Here is a 9,719-nt window from a genome sequence, read left to right as displayed (position 1 = left end):
TGGATGGTCGCAATGGAAGGGTTGGGTCTGTGCCTGAGAAGCAGCAGCCGAACGCCAGCACTGGGAGGACACGGCGCGGACGTGGGGTCCCCGGCCAGCTAACTCTGCAGGACCTGCACCTCAGGGCCGGGGGGGCTGGATGCAGTGAGAGGTAAGTGCTGGCCGCAGGCTGCTGAGCTCCCGGAGCTCTGATCCCGACTCGGAGATGAAAACAGCAGTCTCATAGTGAGTCAATCACTTCCACCTCTCGCAGCCCTCACGGAGGAACAATAACACGGGGAAGTTTTGCGGCAGCAGCATCACTGATCAAGTTCCCACCTTCGCCCCCAACCCTATGGATGGCCGTGCCCGAAATGCTACGATACGTTTGATTTGGGGGAAAGAAAGTGGTGCCTGTGTCAATGCTGCGGGCCCCCCCAGTGTGGAGGGTGAGGATTTTTGCTGCCTTCTGGGGAGTGCTGGTGCCACGTTCACCCCCCTGGGGGCAGCTCACCTTCTCAGCCCAAACTTTTGCACAGCGGCTTGTTGGGAGATGTCTGTGTGGGGCTGTGCCCTGTGCGTGCCCGTGAGTGATCCTCGTTCCTGGGGAGCTGGGAGGGCTGAAAGCAAACTGCAAAGCACAGAGAGAAAGCGAAGCAATCCACCGGCAGCAGCAGGATTGCATCACTGTAACAGGATCGGCACCGAGTGAGCCAGGCTGTGAAAATCGCCCAGAAAATGAGCTGTGCTGGAGTGCCTCAGTGAGCAGCACCTGCATGCCTTTCTGGGTGCATGAGGCTGTTTATATTTTTAGAAGTCTCTCTTAATTATAGAGCAAGGGAGGGAGAAAATGGTGTGTATTTAGCAGCATTCATCCCCGGGCAGTTTTGCAGAGCACACAGTCACCAAATGGGGGTTCTTCTCCCCCCGCCCCTGCAGTTCGGAACCACCTGTTTTGCAGTGGTGCTGGCGAATGAGGGTTTGATTTTTGCATTCCCGTTCTTAGAAAGCACAGCAGGGATTTGGTTTGCACGCGCCGTTTCACCTCTGCTGTTGGGAAAGCTGTGGCACAATCTCTGAGCAGTGATTGTGGGGCAGCTTTACCCGTGGGGTGATCCATCCCTGGGTGTTGCACCCACGATGAGTGCTTGGCAGAGTACGGAGTGATGCGAAGTGCTTCCTGACCCCAAACTGGAATGTGGGGACCTCCTTGGGGTGGCCCGATGGGGACAGGGACCCCGTGTGCCCCTCAGGCACTGAAGGACTGGGCTGTGGCACTGCTTGCTTCAAAATCAGCACCAGCTCCTCCGAGCTCCTTCCCCTCATCCCCTGCTCTGCGCTGGAAAACTTTCCCGGTCCTTTTGTTCTGAACAGCGGGTGAGATTCCTTTTGTGCATGCACAAAGCGTCAGAGCTGCCAGAAAATAATGAAAACAAGGCTGATATAATTTTTTATATATATATATAAAAGAAAAATCCCCGTCTGCTCCTTTCAGGCCTGGAATAACGCTGAGCATTACCCTACGCGCCCAATAAACAGCAGCTGCTCTCCGGCGGACGCCTTAAGGGCCACTTTCCATCTCACCCCTCTGATCTATGACAGCCGGCGTTGTTTCTGCTGTTCTCTCCCCAAAAGGAGGCTTTCCCTATGAATGTAAGGTGGATTTTTTAGGAGCCCTGAAGTGACCCCACCGGGGCTGAATGCTGGCAGCACAGTGCGGGTGTGCTGAGCAAAGGGCGGGCACAGCCACAGCTTGGGGACAGCATGGAGGTCCTTGTTCTTCTGCAGGGGAACTTTGGAGGGACTCTGTAGGGAATGGCACCGTGAGCTTCAAAATGGTGTTTTCTCCTTGGAGGCAGACAGGATTGAGTGCCTCACCCAACCTCACCAGGGAGGAAATAGGATGGGTGAGTGGCTCAGTGTCTCTGGAAGGACCAGGGGGGCTGTCACTGTGTGTCACTGTGTGGAGGGGGGGGGAGGGATTGGTCTGGCCCCCTCTCCACTGTGCTGGGGCACGTGGCATACAGACGCCTTATGTAAGCCCATCCTGCTCCAGCACCGCTGCTCCTGCAGGGCCTTGGGCACCTCTCTGAGCTTTGAGCCCATTTCAGGGTCTTGATGGGTGCAGGTGCCATTGCATCGCCATGAAGGTAGCGTAATCCCCCAGCACTGGTCAGAAGGATGGAGGGAAGACAGCAGCGTGCTTAGGGCTTTTCTGTGTCTTCTGCTGAGTTCGTGCCTGCAGTTCTGCTAGGGTTTGCAGCCCCAGGAGGTGATGTGGGCTTCAGTCCACTTCTGCTCTCTTCTGCCCCTCTCTGCTTGCAGCCAGCTGGGTTTGGGTTCTCCACATGTGTGATGTGAGCTGACTCTCAAGGAGAAAGGAGAAAACAGCTCTGTTTCACCTATTCCCCGTGTTGCTAACCCACTGTGAAGGAACGTCACCCAAGCATGGGAACAGCAGCTGGTGAAGGACTCATTTCCCCATCCCACATCATGACCCTATCCATCTACCCTCCCCATGGGTGAAACACATCCCAGCACAGTGGGAGCTGTCAGCACCGCTGCAGCATCCAAGCTCAGGTGGGGACAAGGAGAGAGGTGGGATTGAAGGCTGCAGGGTGCTGGGGTGGCCCCACAGCTCTGACTGTGTGCCTGTCACCCCATGGGGACATGCCCCGCTGTCACCGCTCTGCTTCCCAGCTCACTCCCTCGCTCCCAGCTTGCAGCTTGCAAAAGTGCCAGTGGGCGATGGATTTTTTTGCAGAGCTCTTTCAGATTCCCCCGTTGGACTTTTGAAGCATCTGGTATCACTATCTCAGCGTCATTATGAATTAATTAACATTAATTCCCCGTTCTGGTAGCTCCTATTGCCAGGAGCCTTAGCCTGAGATATTTTTTTTCCCTCCCCCTAAATGTAAGATCTAGACTGCTCCTGGTTGAAAGTCAGGAGGAGAACACACAGCTGGGGGTCATTGTCCCCATCCTTGTCACTGTCCCCATCCTTCATAACAAGTGCCACTGGGGCTGTGCCACAAGGAAAGAATTTCTTAGTTAGCTCTACGAAACCCTAATCCTGACTCCCCATACTGTGCTGGAAGCCCCAGGGATGCACACCCCACGGATGCCAATGCCAAGGATAGTGTGGGGGTGCTCTCTGGGGGATGCTGACCCTAGGGATGTCCTCTGGGGTGTAGGCTGCAGGAATGCTGTGCCCACAGTTGCTGAACCAGGGATGCTGCACCCAGGGATGCTGGGATGCAGATGTAGCTGTAACAGGTGGAAGCAGACTGGGAGTGAGGCCGGGATGCTTTGTCCTGGCTGATGTTCATCCTGCTCCCTGAATCACCTCGATGGAGATGCAGCTCAGGAACCCCAGCCTGGTCACCAGCTCTGTCCCCTGCTGTCACTTGTGTGCTCATGGCCAAGGGATTCAAAGGGGCTCAGTGAGATGTGGGCACAGTGCCCACCACCTGCCCCACTCCTTACCCTACAGTGACACAACTCTCGTGCACACCCTTATCCCCACTGCTGTCCCCTGCCACCACTGTCCATCCCATGGCAGGGCCACAGCAACCCCAAGCCCACCCTTGCCCCTCCCGCACCCTTTGCACCACAGACAAAGTTGGCAGTGGTCTCCACAAGCCCTGGCTCTGAGGTGGGCTGATGGTGGCACCCCCAAGTCTGCTGGGGGACAAACTCCTGTGTCCTACATCCCCGGAGCAGCTCGGGCTTATGTAACGGCCGTGCTGCAGTCTGCTCTGCTCAGCCGCCAGTGCCACCGGCAGAGCTGCAGCACAGCCTGCGTCCCTGAATCGGTGCTTTTTGGGGAGGGAGGGGGATGCTCTGGGCCCTGAGGGTGGGCAGCAGCCGTACAGGAGAGGTGGCAGGGCTGGGTGAGTGGCTAACTTCATCTTCTGACTTAGGGAGGTGAAATCCCCCCAGGTGGCAGCACCCTGAGGAAGGACAGGGAGGGGGAGAGAGGAAAGACCCCGTCCCGGTGTGAGGTGTTGGGTCAGGGAGGGTGGGCGGGGGTCTGCTGGTATCTGTGCTCACTTCTCTGCCTTCCTCAGAGAGCAAATCCCCACTGTGCAGGTGGGGAAACTGAGGCAGTCTGTGAGCAGTGGGATGAGACTTCACATAGTAAGAATGAGCAGGTACTGGCTTCCTCCTGGATGGGGACATGGGACATTGCCAGCCCCTTGCATACCTTGGGTTTGAGATGCCATGCTGCAGGCTGAGCTCTGCTTGGATCAGGGAGTCAGTGGCAATGTTGTGCAGCATCTTTGCAGCAAGATGCAGACCTGGGGCTTGCTGTACATGCCATGACCTGGGGGCACGGGGACAGGAGGGTGGTGGGGGCAGCAGATTGGTCACAGCTCATTTCTTGCCCTCAGCTTCTGTGAGCTGCCCTGGAGCCGGGAGCTATGGGTGGCCCTGAAGCTTGCGGTAGCATTCACCCAGTGTCCCCTTCTGGCTCTGCTCTGGCAGAGCTTGTGGGAAATAGGAGCAGGGTTTGGCTGTGGGATGTGCAGGGTCCCCCAGCTCGGTTCTGAATGTGTGGGGTCACCCAGTACTGTGGGGATCTGGCAGGGCTCTGTCGTGCCCCATGGTGGGGCAGGAGGCCACCACCCCTGGATGCCACCTTTGGGGACAGCTGCCAGGGAGGACAGGAGATTGACGTAGGCTGGAAAAACAACAGTGCAAAAAACATGATGTCACCTGCCAGTGTCTCCTCGGGGACCACCTGTGACACCCCACGGTGACTGAGTTCATGTGGTAACTGTCCCCCATCCCTTCTGGTGCATGTGTCAGTGTTTGGGCAGGATGGAGCCCAGGCGTCATCTGGAGCTGCCACTCACTGTTCCTCTCAGCTGTGTGACACAGGGACCCCGTGCCTTGAAGCAGCGGGAACAAGGGCTTCTGTGATCGAATCCCTTTTGCCTGGGCCAGGAGAATCATTGCTTTGTCCTCACTGCAAAGGCGTTTGGTTCCCTTTTAGGACGTGCCTGGAAATGAGCCACCGAAACAAACGCCAAGAAAAATAAGCCTTGGGTAGAAGCTACTCCCTTTGTGTCAGTCTTGGCCTTCCCAAACGTGGGTCCCTCATCTTTGGGGGCCCTTCTGGGAGCTCGGTGTGCTGGGCTGAGAATGCCTTCCAGCTCATCACACTAACCAATCTCCATCTGACAGCACATCATCCTTCCCTCTGCACGGAGGGCTGCAATGACAACGTACTTAAAGGGGCTGATGAATTAAGTGCGTCTTACAAATGCATCAGATATTAAAATTCCCATATAATTACAGTGCAATGGATTATGTGTGGTTCTGAAGGGGAAGCAATTCAGCTCGGCAATGGAATTACAGTTACAAAGGAGAGGCAGAGAAGCGTAATTGTGTGCAGCTCCACTCCCATGGTGGAGCAGGGCTGGCTGGGAACTGCTGCAGGAGTGATGCTGGTGCTGGCACTGAGGGCTTGTCTGGTTGGCCCTGAAGGGTTAAAGGAGGAAGGGGACGGAGCTTTGCAGTAGGACAGAAGGGGACATTGCTCCCCTGGGTTGGCACAGAGCAGTGAGGTGCTGGGGGCTGTAACTGCTGCCTTCCCCTATCCTGCTGCTCTCTCTGCTCTGCGTGCACACACACATGGTCCTGAGTGACATGGAAATCAGCAGCCAGAGCTTGAGCAGTTTGAAGAAGAGAGAAACCAATCTTTCCTCCCCCTACCCCTACCCCTTCCCTTTCCCTTGACACTCCCATTGCCAGCTCTTCTTGGGGACTTTCCTCCCCAGGGGCCACCTCTGCATCACCAAGACTCAAAAATATAGAGGAATGAACATGTGAGCAGCTGACTTCCATCCAGTTAAATGTGTGCAGTGACATTACAGGTGGCATTATAGTTGACAATGCCCTCCTGGGATGGGTTGTGCATGGATTCCAGTGGGCCAGGGATTTTGACTGTCTTGTGCCCACAACCCTGCTGTGCACTCCCTGTTATCCCAAAATCTCCTGTCCTCTGAGGGTCCCATCCTGCAGAGGATTGGATATGATGGGCACGAGCCCCCTGCTCCCCTCTCTCCTTGCCACTGCTGTAACTGGAGCAAAGCCTTTTGTGCAGCGAGCTGCTACTTTTTACTGTTAATTGTATGGAGCAGTGCCATCACCAGACAAATAAGCAGTGCTGTCCCAGGCTGTAATAAGGGCACGGAACAAGCAGGGTGCAGTGGCACACAGGAAGGCACGGGGATGTGTTAGGGAGTTACATGCTCCCTGCACCCACCTCGAGGCACCCACACATTGACACCCTTTGCAAACACCCACTAAAACCCTGAGAGCATCCCAAAACCTGTGAGCATCCCCCTCCTCCTCCCCAAAAGCACCGAGCCCCCCTGCTCGCTGTGGGGCTGCTGCCCGCGCTCTGTTGCTAATTAGTGAAAGCTGGCAACATGCACCATTCTCCTAGTCGTTAATTATTATTAATTAGTTGTTATGCAAATAAAGTTGAAGAGTGTAGCGCTGGAAGCAGCACAAATGAAAACAGCCCCAGCTCTGCTTTATGTAACTGCTGCTGGGTGGGCACCGTGCGGCCCCTGGGGGCACATTGGTGGCATGGGTGGCAATGGGCGCAATGGGGAAATGAGTGATTTTTGGGGATCCCAGCAGAGGAGGGAGATGGGGCACACGAGTGTGAAGGGGGAGAGGTGTCAGATGAGGGGGGTGATGGAGGTGGAGGGGGCCACTGCTGAGGAACTGCCAAGGGAACTGAGAAAAATGGGAAATTAAAGAGAGGAAAGAATTAATAAGGATCCCAGCTCGACCACAATGGCTTTGTGTCAGGAGAGCCGATACCACACGCTCTCTAATGCCTGTCCTCTGAGGCCTTTGGGAAGAAGTGGGGTTTGGGAGCCGCTCAGGAGCAATTTTGGTGAATGTGAGCACATTTCAGAGCTGTGCTTGTTCTCTGTCCCAGCTGCCAGCAGCTCCGTGCTGAGCTCTGGCCCTGGATGGGCTCCTATGCATCAGCAACGCACCCTTTATGTCCCTTCCCATTCCCTGGTGTCATTTGATTCCCAGTAATGCCTATATAAACTTCAGTTCTGTTCTTCCTCCATCCTGAGGTGCTTGTCCTGGATATTTCCTTTGGGATATTTCAAGGCAGGGAAGGCAGAGGCTTTGCCCAAGCCACGCTCAGAGCTGTGACCAACATCCCAGCAGAGATAGGGACTCGCAGAGGTTCCCTGCCTGCCTTCTGTGCCCTGGTGTGTGCTTGCAGCACGGCCGTATGCAGAGCTGAAGGATGCTTCAGTCTTGAACCAGAGCCTTTTGCCCGTGAGTGGGGCTGGGGATCGGACATGGCAGCGGAGCACAGCAGGAAGGAAGTACTTGATGAGGACGCAGCCAGCAGCGTGTGCACGTCCTTACATATGTGCTATTTTCAGCGTGATGGGGAGCAGGCCAAGTTCTTCAACAGATTGAGTTGGGAACTGAAATCCTCCTCTCCTCCTCCCCTTGCCCAGCACCTGCTGCCCGCAGGCACGGCAAGTCCACGCCGGGCACCTCAACCACTAACTCATTATTCACGCCAGGAATGCTCCCAGCACTGCTTCTGCCAAGCCCTGTGTTGCAACAGGACTGAGGATGGGGCATCCGTCCCTGCTTCCCCATTCAGGCAGCAGCACGAGCATCCCCCAAGCACTCCAACAGGGCCACGCATCACCTCTTGTCTTTACCTTTGCACACTTATGCATGCTCCCATCTGCCCACTCCTTCCTAGTTCCTAAGCAGAAAAAATCCCTCCTTCCACTCCATCCTATAACTGCATAAGTCTCCCCAAACCTCCCTTCTGCTGACCCGTCTCTCCCCATACTGCTGTGACCCTTCCCCAGCACAGCTGTTTTTGTGGCCGTGTCTTTAACCTGCTTGAAATGCAGGAAGAAGCCCGTGTGCAACACACTGCCACGGCACCCTGTAATCATTTTGTCAGCCAAAAAGCACTGTTGTCAAACCCCCACAGGCAAACCGTGAGGGGACGGGTTATGGAGAGGCACCTGACATCAGCCTGTGCTTTTCTTCCCCCCTTTTTAGTCCTGGATTTTGCTTTACGAGTGGGGTGAGCATTGGGTTTTCTTCTCCTTCCCACTTCTGGGTCCTTTGGTGGAGAGAAAGGGATAAGGAAAACTTGGCAGAATAGAGGCAAATGGAGAAGATGCATCACTGTGAGCTGGCTTTACTTAGCAAAGTGCAATTACACAATGGGAGCAGAGCACAGAGATTTCGGGAATTTCCCATGGGGCCAAACGGAGTGCCAGGCTCAGCCACCTTGTATGGCTCCAACGTGTCCCTGCCCCCTTCTGGTTCTGTGGGGCATGAAGCATCCCCTCTCCACCTCATATGCAACCTCCCTCGGGTCTCTCTCCAGTGAGAGGTTCACGAGATCCTCCTGCTCTGTCCCCACAGCACACGAAGCAGGTGGCCGCGGAGACACGGGGACGAGGTGTTTCTGAAGGGCTGCTCCATAACCTTTCTGCTAATGGGGAAGGGAACACTGGGGTAGGCTGTGATGCTGGAAGGTCATCCTGCTGGTATCTTCCTTCTGTTTGAGCAATGGTTTGGGGTGCAGGTAGGCAGCGCAGTGTTTGGGCATTGTGTCTGTGCTCTGTGCACATCTCGTGTCTGGGCTGGCAGCTCCGGCTGGGAATCGATCAGCCATAAGGAGAAGCAGTCATAGGTTAACGAAGCGGTGGTCATTAGCTAAGTCCTTGCATTTCACAGCCTTGTTCTCTCTGTCTTTATCATCTTTTTGGGTTTGCACCCTGAGAGCACACCTGGGCAGGATTTGTGGAGGACGTGAGCATCGCTGTTCCCATAAAGCAGTGCTTGGACACAGAAAGACACCCAAAAGCCCAATTGTGAATCTTGTCTGCCTAATTAGTGTACCAGGAAAGACTCATCCATCCTTCCACATCCAGCTTGTCCTCAGCTGCCCACGTGAAATTCGGGCTATCAAACACCCGCAGCCACCATCGCAGCACGGCGCTCCTGGACGGAGACAGGTCCTTAAATCATCCCCAAGCACCGGGGAAATTGCAGACAGCTCGAGAGCAGAAAATGAAAAGGCGAAATGTCGTTCCTGGAGTTTTCTCCCTGAATTATTTGCTCAGCTTTAATAATAAGTTACACATAAGCAGAGCTGGAGCGGCTCAGCTGACTTTGCTGGGGGAAAGCAGCCAAGGGGATGCTGCAGAGCAGTACTTGGCGCCTGGCTCTCCTGGAAGCCTTGGGGCTGGGGACTGAAGAGGGGACAAAAATTAGAAATAACCCCTCTGCAATGCATTTGGGTTGCTTGAGTGTGGCAACCTGCAATGTGGCAACCTGCAACAGAGCGGATGCGGGGGCTGGAACTGGAGCTTTCCATTCATTTTTCTGGAGGTGGAGGGGAAGGCAACTGTGGGGCTGGGCTCTTCTGGTCCTGTCTCTCCGGGCAGCAACTCTGGGCTGCACTCTCTGTGCTATTCCAGGCTGGTTTGGCTAAATCCAGCTTGGTCAGGATGAATCACACCAGCACAGCCGGTGGTGACCTGCTGGCCACCATGCTTGCTGAGCCTCTGCAATTCCCCGTTTATTGACAAAAAATGATAAGTTGCTTTTCTGCCTTTCTTTTTTTTTTCCCCTCCAGGATCACAGATTGCAAATAATGACAGCCTGAAGCACAGGCTATTTCACAGCCCACTGGCACTTGGGGATGG

Source organism: Meleagris gallopavo, chromosome 16, assembly GCF_000146605.3.
Source record: "Meleagris gallopavo isolate NT-WF06-2002-E0010 breed Aviagen turkey brand Nicholas breeding stock chromosome 16, Turkey_5.1, whole genome shotgun sequence".
Classification (NCBI taxonomy): Eukaryota; Metazoa; Chordata; class Aves; order Galliformes; family Phasianidae; genus Meleagris; species Meleagris gallopavo.
The sequence above is the reverse complement of the archived record's forward strand: the minus strand, read 5'-3'. Positions refer to the sequence as shown.